This window comes from Hyla sarda, chromosome 7 (assembly GCF_029499605.1).
Source record: "Hyla sarda isolate aHylSar1 chromosome 7, aHylSar1.hap1, whole genome shotgun sequence".
NCBI classification, from domain to species: domain Eukaryota; kingdom Metazoa; phylum Chordata; class Amphibia; order Anura; family Hylidae; genus Hyla; species Hyla sarda.
Genome location: NC_079195.1, coordinates 57,697,608 through 57,718,062, shown reverse-complemented (window position 1 = coordinate 57,718,062; position 20,455 = coordinate 57,697,608). Strand labels below are relative to the sequence as shown.

Below are 20,455 nucleotides of genomic sequence, written 5' to 3'. Positions count from 1 at the left end.
CTTTAAGTGGACATGTGTTTCACCAAGCTTCATAAATCCATTACAAGGGAATATAAGTTGATAGGCTTGGCTCTTTATGTTAACTGGGTGCTGTGCACAGGTGTCTCTTGGTCCACTGGGCCAGCCACCACCAATACCAGGACCACTCCCAGAGGTAGGGATCTTGTAGTCCCCTGCAGTGAACACCTGATCCTAATAGGATTGAGGTAAATGGAGAAAATCAGGAGACTATTGTTGTGTGGTATAACACCTGCGGTGCTACTCAACCCATATTATTGATGATTGAAGAACCCATTGGTGATCTGAGTTCAGTTCAGAAGAGCTTAGGGTGATGTGGCTGTGGTATGGAAGCTAAAATGAGCTTTAATTTAAATACAGACATAAGAAACCAGCCTATAACCATATAGTTGTAAGTTTTAAAAAAAAAAGAAAATGTAACCTGGGAAGATTGGAAGCCCCCGTATGGATTTTGCCAGCTCATTATCCAACGGATTATATCTGTACTTTCTTCCACATGTTTGGGGGTTGTTGTCTTGTCAGAAAGTAAGGCTAGAAGAATATACGAATGTGTCTCAATATTGCCCCCGAAGTCTGTTGTTTCCCATCGCTTTGTTCCCTCTGTTTAAGAAATAATAGAGAAAATTCCTAATGAGACTCTTCCATTTCATAGTATAGAAATAAATATTTCTGAAATAAACTCAAGATGTAGAACTATAAGGCGAAGTTCACATGGCTGATTCTGTGCAAAATGTCTGCCTGGAAAACAAAGGCGGACATTCTGCACATATGAATGTTCTGGGGGGCACATAGCAAATAGATGGCAATGCAGAAAGGATAGACATGACTATTCTTTCTGCAAATGCTGGAACTGGAATTTCCGCAGCAGAAACATCTTCCCCAGAAAATCTGCCTTGTGCACAGTGCAGCAGAATCCTATTGAAATCAATGGGACTCTGCTGCAGTGGCATTTCCAAGAGGAATATTCCCGTGGAATTACGCTCGGAAATGTGTGAGAACACATAGCCTAAGTGCGCCTGTGAAGGAAATGTCCCACCTATTTCTTCAAAACAAGAGTGTGACTGGCATTATCCATTGGCATGCTCCCCATTTCCCAATAGGAAATGCAGCCATTCCATACCTGTTATTCCACACTTTGTAAGACAGATTTTATATATTATCCCTTAGGCCTCATGGCCATATGAATGTGGATTTTAGCCCTTTAGATTAAATGCTGACTCTAGAACAGAATCAAAAAAGGATTTTCCTGTAACATATTTTCATTCCCCTAAATCATATTTTGAGTGGTCATGTCAAAGACATGGGAGTATTTCTAAAACCTTTTTCTCCATTATTTTGGCTGTAGTTTGTCCCTATTTTATTGGTGCAGTTGTTTTTAGAGACAAAGTTTTGCAACAAACCAAATAGAATTTTTTTTTTCAAAGTGATGTTGGAAGCCATGATTTCAGTTGATATCATGTAGTGGTCAGAAATTTTTTAGTCGCATCGTTTGGCGCTAATGCGCTAACGGAGGCGCTAATCTACACCAGTCCAGTTCACTTCCAAACTGACTGAGGACAGCATTAGTAAAAAAGTTGCACATTTGTTGCACGGTAAAAAAACTCGTACAAAAAGTGGCATAGGAATCACCATACAAAGTGGAGTACTCAAAGGGGTGCTCCGGTGGAAAACATTTTTTTTTAAACCCAACTGGTGCCAGAAAGTTAAACAGATTTGTAAATTACTTCTATTAAAATTTTTTTACCCTTCTAGTACTTTTTAGCAGCTGTATGCTACAGAGGAAATTATTTTCTTTTTGAATAAATTTTTTGTCTTGTCAGTGCTTTCTGCTGACACCTCTGTTCATGTCAGGAACTGTGCAGAGCAGCATAGGTTTGCAATGGGGATTGCAAACCTCCTGCTCTGGACAGTTCCTGATATGGGCATCAGGTGTCAGCACACAGCACTGTGGAAAAGACAAAAAAAAAATTCCTCTGTAGCATACAGCTGCTAAAAAGTACTGGAAGGGTAAAGATTTTTTTAATATGTTAAACTTTCTGGCCCCAGTTGCGTTTAAATGTTTTTTTTTCCACTGGAGTACCCCTTTAACCCCTTAAGGACCCTTGACGTACGCGTACGTCATGACAACCTGGTACTTAAGGACCCATGACGTACGCGTACGTCATGGACAATTCTGGCCCCTGCTGCGCGCTGGGCGGGGATCGGAAGCGGATGCCTGCTGATATGCTTTAGCAGGCATCCAGGGCAAACGCAGAGGGGGGCCATGTAGGCCCTACATGTCGGCGATCGTCGCAAATCGTAAGGGAAAACGCCCCTGCGATCTGCGGCAGTACCGGGCTGATCGGGTCTCTGGGACCCGACCGCCCGGTAATTTTGCATGATCCTGGTTGTCACAGACAGCCAGGACCATGCTGGAGGCTAGGAGCGAGGTGGCAAGCCTGCCACCTCCTCCTATCCCCTGCGATCCGTTGATTAGCTAACCGACCAATCGCAGGGGGGGGCAGTTACTTCCTCCTGCCCTGCCCGGCCCCTGGAAGTCCGGAGAGGACGGGAGGAAGACCGGAGGACGCGGTGGGGGACGGGGGAGTGCTGGGGCTCGGCCCCAGTACTTAATTCGTCCCTGAAGATCCGGATCCCGGCAATGAAGACGGCGGCGGCGACAGGGGAGTTCCTCTTCAGCCGCGGTCGGGCCCTTTACAGCAATGCACGTCGCCGTAAAGCGACATGCATTGCTGTAATGGGACCCTGTATACTACAACTCCCAGCATGCCCAGACAGCCCTTGGCATCCGGGCATGCTGGGAGTTGCAGTTTTGCAACATCTGGAGGTCCACAGTTTGGAGACCACTGTGCCCTTCCAGATGTTGCAAAACTACACATCCTCAGCATGCCCTTACTGTCCAGGCATGCTGGGAGCTGTAGTTCTGTAACATCTGGCCCTTCAGATGTTGCAGAACTACAACTCCCAGCATGCCTGGACAGTTTTGGCATACTGGAAGTTGTAGTTTTGCAACATCTGGAAGGGCACAGATTGGGAACTACTGTATTAGTGGTCTGCAAACTGTAGTCCTCCAGATGTTGCAAAACTACAACTCCAAACATGCTGGGAGGTGTAGTTCGGCAACATCTGGCTCTAAAGATGTTGCCGAACTACTACTTCCAACATGCCTGAGATTGTTTGAGAGTAGTGATTTTGCAACAACTGGAGGCACACTGGTTGGGAAACATTGTCTGTTTCCTAACTCAGTGTTTCCCAACCCGTGTGCCTCCAGCTGTTGCAAAACTATAACTACCAGCATGCACTGATAGACTGTGCATGCTGGGAGTTGTAGTTTTGCAACAGCTGGAGGTCCCCCCCCCCCCTGTGAATGTACAGGGTACATTCACATGGGCAGGGGCTTACAGGGAGTATCAGGCTGCAAGTTTGCGATGCAGCAAATTTTGCGCGGCAGCTCAAACTCGCAGCGGGAAATTCGCTGTAATCCCCCGCTCGTGTGACTGTACCCTAAAAACACTACACTACACTAACACAAAATAAAATAAAATAAAAAGTAAAAAACACTACATATACACATACCCCTACACAGCCCCCCTCCCCTCCCCAATAAAAATGAAAAACGTCTGGTACGCCACTGTTTCCAAAATGGAGCCACCAGCTGTTGCAAAACAACAACTCCTAGTATTGCCGGACAGCCGTTGGCTGTCCAAGCATGCTGGGAGTTTTGCAACAGCTGGTGGCACCCTGTTTGGGAATCACTGGCGTAGAGTACCCATATGTCCACCCCTATGCAAATCCACAATTCAGGCCTCAAATGCGCATGGCGCTCTCACTTTGGAGCCCTGTCATATTTCAAGGCAACAGTTTAGGGTCACATATGGGGTAACGCCGTACTCGGGAGAAATTGTCTAACAAATTTTGGGGGGCTTGTTCTCCTTTAACCCCTTATGAAAAGGTGAAATTGGGGGTCTACACCAGCATGTTAGTGTAAAAAATAAATTTTTTACACTAACATGCTGGTGTTGCCCTATACTTTTCATTTTGACAAGAGGTAAAAGGGAAAAAAGCCCCCCAAAATTTGTAATGCAATTTCTCCCGACTACGGAGATACCCCATATGTGGGCGCAAAGTGCTCTGGGGGCGCAGAACAAGGCCCAGAAGGGAGAGTGCGCCATGTACATTTGAGGTGATTTGCACAGGGGTGGCTGATTGTTACAGCGGTTTTGACAAATGCAAAAAAAAAAAAAAACACATGTGACCCCATTTCGGAAACTGCACCCCTCACGGAATGTAATGAGCGGTGCAGTAAAAATTTACCCCCCACTAGTGTCTGACAGATCTTTGGAACAGTGGGCTGTGCAAATTAAAAATTTTGTACAGCCCACTGTTCCAAAGATCTGACAGACACAAGTGGGGGGTAAATGCTCACTGTACCCCTTGTTACGTTCCTCAAGGGGTCTAGTTTTTTTTTATGTATGCAAAAGTCGTGAAACCCCTGTGGGGTATTAAGGCTCACTTTATTCCTTGTTACGTTCCTTAAGGGGTCTAGTTTCCAAAATGGTATGCCATGTGGGTATTTTTTGCTGTCCTGGCACCATAGGGTCTTCCTAAATGCGACATGCCCCCGAGCAAAATTTGATCTAAAAAAAACAAATATGACTCCTCTTCTGAGCATTGTAGTTCACCCGTAGTGCTCTTCAGGTCAACTTATGGGGGTACCTCCATACTCAGAAGAGATGGGGTTACAAAATTTAGTTTTTTTTTTCCTGCTATTAACCCTTGAAAAAATGTGAAATTTTAGGGGAAACACACATTTTTGGGATTTTTTTTTTTTTTTACAAATGCAAAAGTCGTGAAACACCTGTGGGGTATTAAGGCTCACTTTATTCCTTGTTACGTTCCTCAAGGGGTCTAGTTTCCAAAATGGTATGCCATGTGTTTTCTTTTTGTTGTTCTGGCACCATAGGGGCTTCCTAAATGCAACATGCCCCCCAAAAACCATTTCAGAAAAACGTACTCTCCAAAATCCCCTTGTCGCTCCATCGCTTCTGAGCCCTCTACTGTGCCCGCCGAACACTTTACATAGACATATGAGGTATGTGCTTACTCGAGAGGAATTGGGCTACAAATATAAGTATACATTTTCTCCTTTTACCTCTTGTAAAAATTCAAAAATTGGGTCTACAAGAAGATGCGAGTGTAAAAAATGAAGATTGTGAATTTTCTCATTCACTTTGCTGCTATTCCTGTGAAACACCTAAAGGGTTAAAACACTTACTGAATGTCATTTTGAATACTTTGGGGGGTGCAGTTTTTATAATGGGGTCATTTGTGGGGTATTTCTAAGATGAAGACCCTTCAAATCCACTTCAAACCTGAACTGGTCCCTGAAAAATTGTGAGTTTGGAAATTTTGGGAAAAATTGGAAAATTGCTGCTGAACTTTGAAGCCCTCTGGTGTCTTCCAAAAGTAAAAACACGTCAATTTTATGATGCAAACATAAAGTGGACATATTGTATATGTGAATAAAAAACAAAATTATTTGGATTATCCATTTTCCTTACAAGCAGAGAGCTTCAAAGTTAGAAAAATTCTACATTTTCATCAAATTTGGGAATTTTTTACCAAGAAAGGATGCAAGTATCGACAAAATTTTAGCACTATGTTAAAGTAGAATATGTCACGAAAAAACTATCTCGGAATCAGAATGATAAGTAAAAGCATTCCAGAGTTATTAATGTTTAAAGTGACGGCGGTCAGATGTGCAAAAAATGGCCGTGTCCTAAGGTGTAAAATTGCTGGGTCCTTAAGCGGTTAAGTAAGAAATGTGATCAGCACCTTTGGTGTAGGTAAACAGTTTCCACCACGTGAATTAATGGGGTGAAAACACGTTCTCCTCCTCCACTTTTCATAACCCCCCCCCACCCCCCCACCCCCATAGTCTTTGACATGCTTATCTCCATGTGATGAAGGTGGCAACCTCCCAGCAAGTACTAAACCATATTCGTTTTGCTGACTGGTGGGTGTGCCAGGAATGACCCTTGATGTTCATACATTAATGGCCTATCCTGGGTATATATTAGTGACTTGCCTAGTAGCTTTACCTTTCTTTATGGCACTCTCATCCAATTTCTTCAGTATGTGATCTCTCAGCTCATTGTCTCCTGATAAGGTGAAGGCATATGCCAAGAGAGCCTGGACGTGCACTGATGTATCATTGTCAACAGATTTCCTCAGACAGCTCAGGGCATTTTCCACAATACTTCCCTAAACAAGACAACAAATTTAAAGACATGATTGCTAAAGGTTATATAAGATTGTAGAAGAGGCCTACATATAGATGGTGGGGAATAACAATGCATACAGTCAGCTATTTTTAGTGGCAGCTGTGAGTAAACTTTCATTTTTCTCTTACAAATTTAAGTTGTGAAATAACTATTATTTTATTATCCTGCCTTACCTGAAGTGCCCAGTAGAGGACGATCTGAACAAACAAATTATCTAAGCAATGATTAAAGAAGGAGGTAGATTTTTGTAACCATGTGGCTGCAAATATTTTGAAAAATGCTTAGTCCAACAAGGGGAAGCAAGCTCAGAGGACACAGACGAAAAAGGTTACAAGGATTTGCCTCAAAGAGTGCAGCAGCATCTGAGAGAGACCTGCTGGCGATCAGAACTGATTCCAATACAGCCTGTGTGAGCAGTAAGAGTAATGCGGATGAACTGACCTTATTATTGTTGGCGTAAGGGTAAGCCTGAAGCCATTTTTACCTGTCTCACAACAGGACATTCTGTCTTCAGATACAGAGTAAAGGCTTTAAGATCCGGTGGCGAGCATTCTAAGAGTTCAGTCTCATCCAGGTGACGCTGTAGAGCAGGTCTTTGTATGGACCCTATTTATTTTTTGTATACCAACAGCTTTTAGGCTGCTTTCACACTATAATGTTATTCTGTTTTAAAGAGCCGTTATAATGTTCCGTTATGAAAACCCTTAAAAACGGCCATCATAGCCCGTTATTAATAACGGACGTTATTTAGTGACGGAAGAAAATCACAAATAACATCCATTTTAAATAACGGCTATGACGGGTTAAAACGGATAATGTAAAAATCCCATAGACTTTTACAGGATTTTGTAACGGCCGTTCAACGGCCGTTTTTAATGATTTTCATGACTGAACATTATAACGGCTCTTTAAAATGAAAGAACTTTATAGTGTGAAAGCAGCCTTTGGGTGGAGATCAGGGTGGGCCGCAGGTGTGCATGTGGGTCCACATTGCCTTGTCTGACTTTGTTATACCATTCTATACTGTGTTATGTTGTGCATGATTGTTCCTTTTCATCATACAATATTATGTTAATTCAAATTAAGTTGTGTCAGTTTCATTATGTCTAAGATGATCCTAGCGGGATCCCACATCCCTACCCCGGCTGCTCTGCTGGGTGGAGGCATTGCAACAGATATGTACCCCAGCTCCCAAGATGTGGGGGGCTCAGAATTAATCTGCCGAGCACAGAGAGGTAACAAGAGTAAAGAACCCCAGAGACACAGGTGAACCTCCCCAAAACCCTGTTATATACTAAAACATACTATGTATTCTACTCTCTTTTCTTTACGTGATGATTATAGATGAGCGAAGCTACATTGATTCGATTCGTCACAAACTTCTCGGCTCGGCAGTTGTTGACTTTGTCCTGCATAAATTAGTTCAGCTTTCAGGTGCTCCAGTGGCTGGAAAAGGTGGATACAGTCCTAGGAGAGAGTCTCCTGCCCACCGGAGCACCTGAATGCTGAACTAATTTATGCAGGATAAAGTCAACAACTGCCGAGCCGAGAAGTTCGTGAAGAATCGAATCAATGTAACTTCGCTAATCTCTAGTGATGATGGAGACAGCCATCTTGCCTAGATTGTTGCTCCGAGCTGAGAACAGCTATTACAGAGATCTGCTTTACAGCTACCGACATACAAAACCTTCATGTCACATATATAATTCAGTGATTTCACTGCGCTATATGAACACCGCCGGAGAGACCACACAGCAACAGGTGTCCGCTAGCATTGATTGCTCACAGCAGTGCCATTTGATTCTTGCTTAAATCAGTGTCACATACATAATTACTTTGCGATAATGTGAAAAATCATCAAACTACTGTTATGTACTTTTGCCTTTCCATTCTCAAACTTGGGTTATACTTTCTCTTTCTACTGGATCTACTGTACTTCTTACTTTGGCTCAAAAACTGCAGTGGAAACATAGACTAATGTCACGATTCGGCTTACAGGTTGTGGATCCACTGTGTCAGCGAGGGATTGGCGTGGACCGTGCTGGTGGACCGGTTCTAAGTGGCTACTGGTGTTCACCAGAGCCCGCCGCAAAGCGGGATGGTCTTGCTGCGGCGGTAGCAACCAGGTCGTATCCACTAGCAACGGCTCAACCTCGCTGACTGCTGAGAAGGCGTGGGACAGAAGGACTAGGCAGAGGCAAGGTCAGACGTAGCAGAAGGTTGGGGCAGGCGGCAAGGTTCGTAGTCAAAATGGATAGCAGGAGATCAGGTAACACAGGCTTGGACAACACTAAACGCTTTCACTGGCACAAGGCAACAAGATCCGGCAAGGGAGTGAGGGGGAAGTGATGTGATATAGCCAGGGAGCAGGTGGAAGCTAATCAGGCTAATTGGGCCAGGCACCAATCATTGGTGCACTGGCCCTTTAAATTTCAGAGAGCTGGCACGCGCACGCCCTAGAGAGCGGAGCCGTGCGCGCCAGCACATGACAGCCGGGGACCGGGACGGGTAAGTGACTTGGGATGCGATTCGCGAGCGGGCGCGTCCCGCTATGCGAATCGCATCCCCGCCGGCAATGTCAATGCGTAACAGTACCCCCCCCTTAGGTCTCCCCCTTTCTTTGTCCGGCAACTGCCTCACACGGGACGAGGACACCGGGAGTGACTGTAGGGTATCCTCAAAGGCCGGCAGTACAGCAGGAGTGGGAATGGGGAGGGAGGGCAGAGGGTGAAGCTTGGCACGGGGCAGGGTGTCACCAGGACGGGGGCCACGAGAAGGCAAGTCACAGTCCTGATAAGCCTTGGGGAGACCAGATGTAGGAGGAGGCACTGAGGCTTGCCTGACGGGACTGGGAGGGGGGGAGAGGCATTTCTTGTGGCAAGAAGAGTCCCAGTTCTTGATCTCCCCGGTGGTCCAGTCAAGGGTGGGAGAATGAAGCTGGAGCCATGGCAGACCGAGGAGGACTTCAGAGGTGCAGTTGGGAAGGACGAAAAATTCAATCTTTTCGTGATGGGGTCCAATGCACATTAAGAGGGGTTTTGTGCGGTAACGCACGGTGCAATCCAATCTAACTCCGTTGACCGCGGAAATGTAGAGCGGCTTGACGAGACGGGTCACCGGGATGCAGAACTTATTCACCAAAGACTCCAGAATAAAATTCCCAGAGGCACCAGAGTCCAAGCAGGCCACGGCTGAGAGGGAGGAGTTGGCAGAAGGAGAAATCCGCACGGGCACCGTGAGACGTGGAGAAGCAGACTTTGAACCAAGAGACACCACACCCACGTGAGCTGGGTGCGTGCATTTCCTAGATGTGGCGGACGAATAGGGCAATCCACCAAGAAATGCTCGGTACTGGCACAGTACAGACAAAAATTTTCTTCCCTACGGCGATTCCTCTCTTCCTGGGTCAGGCGAGACCGATCCACTTGCATGACCTCCTCGGCGGGAGGCCCAGGCGAAGATTGCAAAGGATACTGTGGGAGAGGTGCCCAGAGATCTAAGTCTTTTTCCTGGCGGAGCTCCTGATGTCTCTCAGAAAAACGCATGTCAATGCGGGTGGCCAAATGGATAAGTTCTTGCAGGTTGGCAGGAATCTCTCGTGCGGCCAGCACATCCTTGATGTTACTGGATAGGCCTTTTTTAAAGGTCGCGCAGAGAGCCTCGTTATTCCAAGATAATTCGGAAGCAAGAGTACGAAATTGGATGGCGTACTCGCCTACTGAAGAATTACCCTGGACCAGGTTCAGCAGGGCAGTCTCTGCAGAAGAAGCTCGGGCTGGTTCCTCGAAGACACTACGGACTTCAGCGAAGAAGGACTGGACTGTGGCTGTGGCAGGATCATTGTGGTCCCAAAGCGGTGTGGCCCAAGACAAGGCCTTTCCTGAAAGAAGGCTCACTACGAACGCCACCTTAGACCGTTCTGTAGGAAACAAGTCCGACAACATCTCCATATGCAAAATCCACGGCAGAGTCTAGAGTCCCCATCAAATTTGTCCGGCAGGGACAAGCAGAGGCTAGGAGCGGCTACTCGCTGCGGAGGAGGTGCAGGAGCTGGCGGAGGAGATGGTTGCTGCTGTAGCAGAGGCAGAAGTTGCTGTAACGTGGCGGTCAACTGCGACAGCTGCTGTCCTTGTTGGGCAATTTGCTGCGATCGCTGAGCGACCACCGTGATAAGGTCAGCGAGACTTGGCAGCGGCACCTCAGCGGGATCCATGGCCGGATCTACTGTCACGATTCGGCTTACAGGTTGTGGATCCACTGTGTCAGCGAGGGATTGGCGTGGACCGTGCTGGTGGACCGGTTCTAAGTGGCTACTGGTGTTCACCAGAGCCCGCCGCAAAGCGGGATGGTCTTGCTGCGGCGGTAGCAACCAGGTCGTATCCACTAGCAACGGCTCAACCTCACTGACTGCTGAGAAGGCGTGGGACAGAAGGACTAGGCAGAGGCAAGGTCAGACGTAGCAGAAGGTCGGGGCAGGCGGCAAGGTTCGTAGTCAAAATGGATAGCAGGAGATCAGGTAACACAGGCTTGGACAACACTAAACGCTTTCACTGGCACAAGGCAACAAGATCCGGCAAGGGAGTGCAGGGGAAGTGATGTGATATAGCCAGGGAGCAGGTGGAAGCTAATCAGGCTAATTGGGCCAGGCACCAATCATTGGTGCACTGGCCCTTTAAATCTCAGAGAGCTGGCGCGCGCGCGCCCTAGAGAGCGGAGCCGCGCGCGCCAGCACATGACAGCCGGGGACCGGGACGGGTAAGTAACTTGGGATGCGATTCGCGAGCGGGCGCGTCCCGCTATGCGAAACGCATCCCCGCCGGCAATGTCAATGCAGCGCTCCCGGTCAGCGGGTCTGACCGGGGCGCTGCAGGGAGAGAAACGCCGTGAGCGCTCCGGGGAGGAGCGGGGACCCGGAGCGCTCGGCGTAACAACTAATAGGAAAGCAAATAAAGTTATTTTTAAAACACTTATTCATTTTGTAATTTTTTTTTAAAGTAATTCCTTATAAGTGTGATATTATATACATATGTGAGATGTATAGACCTGTAAATAAAGTTATCATGTTTACTGAAGAATAAATGTAGCAAAAAAACAAAATCTCCCTAAGGGTCTTTTCACACATACAGTATTCTGCGCAAATTTGATGTGCAGGATTCAAAGCTTTGTTCAGTCATTTGGTTTACATTAAACCGGCAGCAGAAAATCCTACACATCAAATCTGTGCAGAATACTGTACATGTGAATACACCATAAAATGGAAAAAAAAAAATTCCATTCCACCTTTCAAATATTTTTTTTGTGTTTCTCATTTGACTCAATGATTTCTTCTCAGAGCCACAGATCGCTGCAGTAGGAAGGGGTTAAATGCCTACAGTATGTCTTATCCTGAAATTTAACAAAAAGCAGCACAATTAAAAAAATGACTTACATTGTATGTCCTTGGAGTTTCCAGGAGAGCGATTACGACGTATGCAGTGCGAGACACCTCATTGTCCTAAAACGGAAAAACAGGTTTAAAAATTTTTGCTATAAATAATTTTACAATGTTTTAATTTTTCTACAAGATTATCAGAGAATACCAGAATACACTGGACATACTGTATATTTATGATGATACAATAACCTATAAAGACTTTGCTTCTTTAAATTATAACAGCCTGGAAATCTGCTTAGTCACCGCAGGGTTGAGGAATTGCAGTTTGCTATACTTTTCCCCTGCAACAGAGTAGTATAAAGTCAGCATGACAAGGCAGGGTCAGGTCACAGATAGGGACTATCCTTGTGAGTACAAAGGGTGCACTGAACCCAGATGCCAGAGGAGAAGTGATAGAAGGGGGTGCCGAGTACTGCAGAATGCTCGGAGGTGGAGCTTAGTCAATGCTTTCCACCAGGTCTGGTAATAAGTGCTTCCTCTGTGGTGGCCCAGAGCAGAAGTACCAGCTACTACTTTGAACATAGTTTGGCTGTAGTCATAAAAAGGTTTGCTGGTCTGTCTAAAGTCTTTTTCTAAAATGGTGTGGCCAAGTTCTCTGAGTTTATTACATTACAAATGTATTTTCTGTGTTTCTATGGGTTATATGCATACACTGAGCCTTATATAGAGTGTTAGGGGTTAACAATTCCTACCCATATGTTTATTGCACTGTAAGAGCATTGGTAATCTGTTACATGTCCACCCCTTAGCCAATTAATGCTAAGCACTGTTCTACTCAACCCCTATCCCCATGATACTGGAGAACCAAAAGACTCATGATCAGTCTAGTGTTAGCCCTGGTACAGCCAGGAGTACAGCTCATCAGCACTGCTAGACTGAGAGGATCCCAGCTCTGCATCTCTCTCACCTTCAGAGGTAGTTTATATACAGTTCTTGAACTGTTCCAGCACATTTTATCCTGCCTAGCATGTCATGCAACAAAGGTACAACAAGGGGTAACATCCAGAAGAAGAAATTTGAAAGGGCCTGATTGCAAAGAAGAACTAGGTGCGCAACATATTTCCCCCAAGCCCTACAGCACGCCCGGTTTCCGGTGCTCCCTCTACCTAAACAGCCCATTTTTCACAAATAGCCACCATGCCTCATCGCTTTGCCATGTTGTTCTGAAGCCCTCCTGACCCTCTGGGTAAGTCTACCAACCTCTTTCTTACGAACCTAGTAGTCTTCCTCGTTCCCATTCCCTTCTGTCCCTTTGGAACCCTTTCCTGTCTCTTCTTCCTCCTTCTTTCTGTCCTCATCTACTCTTCTTCCCATATGTTGCTTACACCAACCACATTGTTGTTGATTGTACCTACCCTGATCACATAGAAGCTCGGACCATGTACCTTGAGTTGACTAATTGATGTTTGAATTGTCATGTCTTTAACTATTCACTTTAATGTATTCAACATCCTGTCTTGTTACTGAATACCTGACTTTATATAGTGTTGGTACGCATCATATGTGCGTACCATATCGACAACCGCGTTTCTTACGATGCCTGTTTATTGATGGTGTTTTTGTACTTTACTTGAACTTTGAACTTTGAATAAAATTAATAAAACGTTAAAAAAAAAGAACTAGGTGCACTTATTCCTCCAGACCTGGCCTAGTTAGCATCAGACAAACATCTGGGGATAGTCTTCAGCATATGTTTAGGAAGTTGTGTCTCAGCGTAGCCTAAAACAGTAAGTAGAAAAGGATGCTTGCAAATATTTTCTATGGACCACCCTCATGAAGACCCCTGATAGTCTGCTGAGTTAAATTAGACTTTAAGCCAGTGCAGTGTTTAAGTTACAAGGCCATGTGAAAATTCAGAAACCAAGTTATTATCCAAGTATAGGGCAAGAACAAGCCAAGGACCACCATATAATTTGAAGGTGTTTTCCTAGGAAGTATTTAATTGGAAATGACGTGTGGCACTTTTGGAGTAGCAAAGTAAAAATATTTTTTATTGAGATACGATTAACAAATGTACATCCAGAAGGAACAAACTCGTTAAAGACCAACACGACATGTTGCCTTACTCAGAGATAACCTCAATTAATTCATAATCCAGACTTATAGACATCTGAAAAAATCCCCCCCCCCCCGACCCCTAAAAAAACATCATACTGCAGACCTATGAATAAATTCATATCCCAGAGAGCTAAGTAAATTTAGACCAGGACCTTTAGATAAATTAAGATCCAAAAGTCCTAAATAAATCAGACCCCAGATGCCTGAATAAACTTATACCCAATAGCCCTGAATAAATTCATACCTCAGACTTCTAAATGAATTCACATCACAGACCCCTAAAAAACTTAGAACTAAGACCAGACCTCTAGACAAAATCATTTTCCAAACCCCTGAATAAATCCAATCCCCAGACGCTTAACAAAAAGATCAGATTGCAGGGGAAGAGCCCAGGCCCTGATGGTCCGACCATCTATTATTACTGAAAGTTCCAGGACACTGTAGTCCCTCATTTAACAGATACATGTAATGTGCTTCTTAATGGCAATCGCTTTCCCAAGCAATCCCTTGGAGCCCATGTTACTATTTTGCCTAAAGAGGGTAAGGACCCGACTTCCTGCTATAGGCCGATATCTCGTTTAAATTTAGATGTAAAAATTTGGGCTAAAATCTTAGCGACTAGAATTAGTAAAGTTTTGCCCAAACTAATCCCTCCCGACCAGGCAGGCTTCATGAAGGTGAGGGAGGAAAGGCACAATGTCATTACAGTGCTCCATGCCATTCAATATGCACATAACTCGAAATTCCTACTCCTCCTTCTCAGCACAGATGCAGAGAAAGCGTTTGATAGGGTCGCCTGGGACTTCATGGAAAGTATCCTCTTTAAATTCTATTTCCCACCTCAGATGGTCACTGCAATCTTCTCCCTTTATACGGGCCCATATGCTCACGTTAAGGTCCATGGTACTCTCTCCCCACCCTTTCAGATATACAATGGCACATGACAAGGTTGCCCGCTCTCCGCCCCTGTTTATTTTAACTGTTGAAACACTTCTCCAATGTCTTCACCAAGACTCTGAGATTACTGGCCTGAAAGTAGGCTCTCACACACACTTAGCTTCAGCATTTTCTGATGATATCTTACTCTTACTTACGAACCCCCTTCAGTCCCTACCTAAAGTCCTCCAAGTCCTGACAACATATAGCGTACTATCAAAGTCCGTGATTTTTAATATAACTCTGCCTGCAAATGTTGTTTCGGATCTGAAAACACTAGCTCCCTTTGTATGGCCCACGTCCTTTATGAAGTATTTGGGCATACAGTTGCCCAAGTCCCTTTTGCCTCCTACTGCATATGAATCGAAGTATGTACCCCTCATGATATAAAAAGTGACCAAAAAATACGCTATTTTGGACTTTGCCATCGCCTGTGCGGTTTAATTAACAATATATTTTTATAAATCGGACATTTCCGCACGTGGCGATACCACATATGTTTGTTTTTTATTTTTATTTACACTGGGTTTTTTTTTATGGGAAAAAGGGGGTGATTCAATCTTTTATCAACCTTTATCAACTTTTTTTTGGTAGTTTTATAGCTCCCATAGGGGGCTATAATACTGCACACACTGATCTTTTACCCTGATCCCTGCAAAGCCATTGCTTTGCATGGATCAGTGTTATAGGCTGTCGATTGCTCAAGCCTGTATCTCAGGCTTGGAGCAATCAAATGTCGATCGGATGCGACGGAGCAAGGTAAAGAAGTCTCCGCTCGCGTGCTAGCTGATCGGGACATCGCAATTTTATCACGATAGTCCCGATCAGCCCGACTGAGCTGCCGGGAAGCTTTCACTTTCAATTTAGACACGGCGATCAACCTTGATAGCCGCGTCTAAAGGGTTAATAGCACGCGGCACAACGATCGGTGCCGCACGCTATTAGCCCAGGGTCCCAGCTATCATTAGCTGCTGGGACAGACCCGGTATGACGCGTGACCCCGTTTTAAATACTGGGACCGGGCATAGGGCGTACAGGTATGCCCTAAGTCCTAAAGAGGTTAAACAGATTTGTAAATTTCTTCTATTAAAAAATCTAAATCCTTCCAGTACTTAGCTGCTGTATACTACACCGGAAGTTCTTTTCTTTTTGAATTTTCTTTCTGCCTGACCACAAGTGCTCTCTGCTGACACCTCTGTCAGGTACTGTCCAAAGAAAGAGAGGATTGCTATGGGGATTTGTTCCTACTCTGGACAGTTCCTGAAATTATCAGGTGTCAGCAGAGAGCACTTGTGGTCAGGCAGAAAGTAAATTAAAAAAGAAAAGAACTTCCTTTGTATTATATAGCAGCTGATAAGTACTGGAAGGATTGGGATTGTTTAATAGAAGTGATTTACAAATCTGTTTAACTTTCTGACACCAGTTGATTTAAAAGAAAATGTTTCCCAGTAGAGTACCCCTTTAAAGGGATTATCCAGTAAAAATATTTTTTTTTAGTTATGTCCCCAGACAGCCTATTAAAAGAATGAAAACTCACTGTCCTGCTCTCTCTATGCTACGCTATCTACCTAATGTGGGGAATCTATGCTATGCTACCGAATGTGGGGAATCGATGCTATGCTACTGAATGTGGGGAATCGATGCTACGCTACCTAAGGTGGGGAATCTATGCTACCTAATGTGGGGAATCTATGTTACCTAATGTGGGGAATCTATGCTACCTAATGTGGGGAATCTATGCTATGCCACCTAATGTGGGGAATCTATGCTATGCTACCTAATGGGTGAAATCGATGCTACGCTACCTAAGGTGGGGAATCTATGCTACCTAATGTGGGGAATCTATGCTACCTAATGTGGGGAATCTATGCTACCTAATGTGGGGAATCTATGTTACCTAATGTGGGGAATCTATGCTACCTAATGTGGGGAATCTATGCTATGCCACCTAATGTGGAGAATCTATGCTATGCTACCTAATGGGGGGAAACCATGCTACACTGCCTAATGTGAGGGAACTGCTGCCTTCCTAATGCAGATTAATGTAAGTTGTAGTGCAATTTATTTATTAATTAATTTAATTTTTTTTTTTTTTTTTTTTTGGGGGGGGGGGGGGGGGGGGGGGTCCAGGAACATTCTTTGCACAGGGGCCCTCAGCTGTCTGTGTTCGCCCCTGCTATAGACGAGAAGTTGAAGCGTTGCTTATCCAATCGCTGGCCACAGTGGTGTCCAGTCAGTGATTGGTGTGAAGCACTGTCAGTTCACCAGCTGTTGATGCTATGCTCTTCAGCTTGGGGGGTAAGCAGTGCCACCATAAGTTCGTCGCATTGTTTGGCGCTAACTGAGGCGCAAATCTACACCAGTTCTCAGTTGACTTACTGCGGACAGCATTATTAAAAAGTGGAGTACTGAATTAAGAAATGTCATCAGCACCATAAATATCACATGCCCTGCAGGTACACAGGGGGTTATTTATCAATAATGGTCTTTGATAGATCATTTTTGTTGTTTGTCTGGATGCGTTATTGTTGCAGTGACCATGATAAATTTTGTGCAGACCTGCTTCTGAGGAGCTTGTTTGTCTGTGTTTGGTGTTATTTGTTTTAATTTTAAGGCAAATTAATGTCAAAAAAGGTCTGCAAAGAGAGGGGCACCTCAAGCAGAGGTTTTAGTTGAACAAGTAATTTATTTATTTATTTTTTATTTTTATGAAATTGTTGATGTTGGCCATTGTTAACAATCTTATTGTTTCTTACATCTTTATCATTCCTTTTTTGTACCTTTAAAAAATATATCTGATTGTTTCATATGGACAACTGCTTTTCTTTTCCTTGCACATTTTTGTTTAATTTTTTACTTTTTATGTCTTTAATCATTTTTATTATTATTGGAGTTAAAAGATGTTTACCTACACCACGTTTCATGAATACCCCCCAATGCCTTTTAAGATCCTTTATACGGTGGGTTCACACCACGATTTTGCTATACGGTTTTGGCACACGGTATCATAAAAAAAAAAACGTATTCAACCGTACAGAAAACCGTGCCCATAGACTTCCCATTCAAAACCGTATGCACCATATTGCATACAGTTGTCTCTGTTCTTCAAGTCCTATGGTTTTTTCCTTTTTTTTTCCAGACAGAAAACCGTGGCCTACCAGGGTTTTTGGTCTGGGTGAAAAACCGTATTAAACCGTATACATTTTTTTTTTTTAACATGGGAGTGAATGGGAACCATACAGAACCGTTTGGGCTTACGGTTCCATCCACTTTTCACCACAAGGTTTTTGACTTTCCACAGTTTTTTTTCTTGGAATTTCAATCAAACAAGTGAAACTTTATTCATAATGGAGTGAAAAGTTCAAAACGTATATGATTTTTTCTTAAAAAACAGATGCAATCGGACATCATTTTTCAAACCGTGTACAGTTTTGTACGGCATACAGATAAGAAATTGTACACACGTTTTGATACAGTTTAGTCAGGTTTTGAGGAATCCGTTTTTTTAATCAAAAACCTGATACATGAACTGTATTGCAAAAATGTGGTGTGAACCCACGCTCACACAGCTCAGTCATTGAACAGACATTTATTTAGCCCATTACGTTTTGTCATTGTATGCTGCATATCCCGTTTACACAGGGCAAAGTGTGCCTCAGTAAAGATCATTTATAGGCCTGTTTAAACAATATGATCACCTGAAAAGAAAATGTTTTCTTGTTTGTCAGCTGACCACTCGCCCTTTTTATCTGGCTGATAATAGGCCTGTGTAAAAGACACTTTAGTCTATATGTCTCACCAGTGAGTGATATCTAAAATTAAGCCTTTTCAGTGCTCTGATAGCAAGTTGTACTATTGTGCTGTAAAGGTTTAATGAGAAATTGAAATCCTTAAAGGGGTACTCCTGTGGAAAACCTTTTTTTTTTTTTTTAAATCAACTGGTGCCAGAAAGTTAAACAGATTTATTAAATTACTTCTATTAAAAAATCTTAATCCTTCCAGTACTTATTAGCTGCTGAATATCACAGAGGAAATTATTTTCTTTTTGGAACACAGTTCTCTCTGCTGATATCATGACCACAGTGCTCTCTGCTGACATCTCTGTCCATTTTAGGAACTGTAAGTAATTGAAAAAAAAATGCACTAGGCACTGCTAGCCTGCTTAGCCAAGGAGCAATCAGGAAAATACAGGTGTGGTGTGGGGTGCTATTCACTGACAGCAAGTAATAATGGCAAAGTCCTTGTATGGTAGAAAAAATGAATGCACTCACCACAACAGAATAGTAGCTTGTCAGAAACGGATCTGTTCTTTATTCAAGAAATGTCGTGCTTCCATCTCTGCAAGCTGGTAGACCGACAGGATAACGGGTGCTCGTGCAGGGGAGGATTCAGACAACAGACTGTTTCTCGTCACTTGGACGCTTCTTCCGGTCTTCCGTGACTGGAAGATGCGTCCAAGCGACGAGAAACAGTCTGTTGTCTGAATCCTCCCCCGCACGAGCACCCGTTATCCTGTCGGTCTACCAGCTTGCAGAGATTGAAGCATGACATTTCTTGAATAAAGAACAGATCCGTTTCTGACAAGCTACTATTCTGGTGTGGCATTCATTTTTTCTACCATTTTAGGAACTGTCCAGAGCAGCATATGTTTACTATGGGGATTTTCTCCTACTCTGGACAGTTATTACAATGGACAGAGATGTCAGCAGAGAGCACTGTGCACATGATGTCAGCAGAGAGCTCTGTCTTCCAAAAAGAAAATCATTTTCTCTGTAGTATTCAGCAGCTAATAAGTACTGGAAGGATTAAGATTTTTTGTTAGAAGTAATTTACAAATCTGTTTAACCTTCTGGCACCAGTTGATTTAATAAAAAAAGTTTTCTTCCGGAGTACCCCTTTAACTAAAGTAAAAGATAAGGTTGGACACATTTGTATGATGTTACTTTTTCCTTTCTGGTTTTCTCAGTTTTTGTAAAACACAGATTGATATTACGCCCAGCAATTTCTATAATAAATCTGTGTTCACCTTTATTGCATTATTAAAGCGATATCCCACAGGGCTGAAGCAGCCATCAGGTAACTGTAGACTTTGCAGCCATTCCACACATTCCTGAATATTCTCCTCTTCAATGTAAATCCATTTCTGAGCACTGATAAAAGTCTTGAGTACGAATGCTGTGACCCTGCAAAAGTTTATAACACATTAATCCTTAAATCCATATGAGTCAGAATGTACAGAAACATCACAATTATTACTAGTAGTAGTAGATCTAAAGGCCTCCATGAATACCATGGCAACCGAGAGGCAACCGTCAATAACCAACCTACATGTCGTGGCCACAATTTATATCTAGGGGCATCTAGAGTATTAAACTGCCAGGATCGGACTGAAGTTTGACCCTGGTAGATTCCAGCAAGTGTGTGCTGTAATATACATCTGGCACCCGGCACTTAGTGAGCTCACTCCACATTTTTCAATTAATCACCCCATTTGCTTCACATTAAAGGAACTAACCTCAATGTGCCACACCTAAGTTCTCATGTGTGCTTCCCATTATTAGTCCTGTGATGTCCCATGGTCCTGTACTACCCTTAGGCCTTGTCAGGTTGAGACCCTCAGTTACCTGGGTGCTCCCCTGCAAGGTCTCCCCCTGATGTTTCATAATGTTGTGTGTATCACTTCAATACCTAGACAATATCCTTAAATATAGGTAGTGCAAAGGAT

At 43.8% G+C, this 20,455-nt stretch overlaps 1 pseudogene; it reads right to left on the bottom strand.

The window, feature by feature from the left end:
• The window catches only part of LOC130283127 (alpha-2-macroglobulin-like), a 198,526-nt pseudogene that overhangs the window by 24,991 nt on the left and 153,080 nt on the right, over positions 1–20,455 (bottom strand).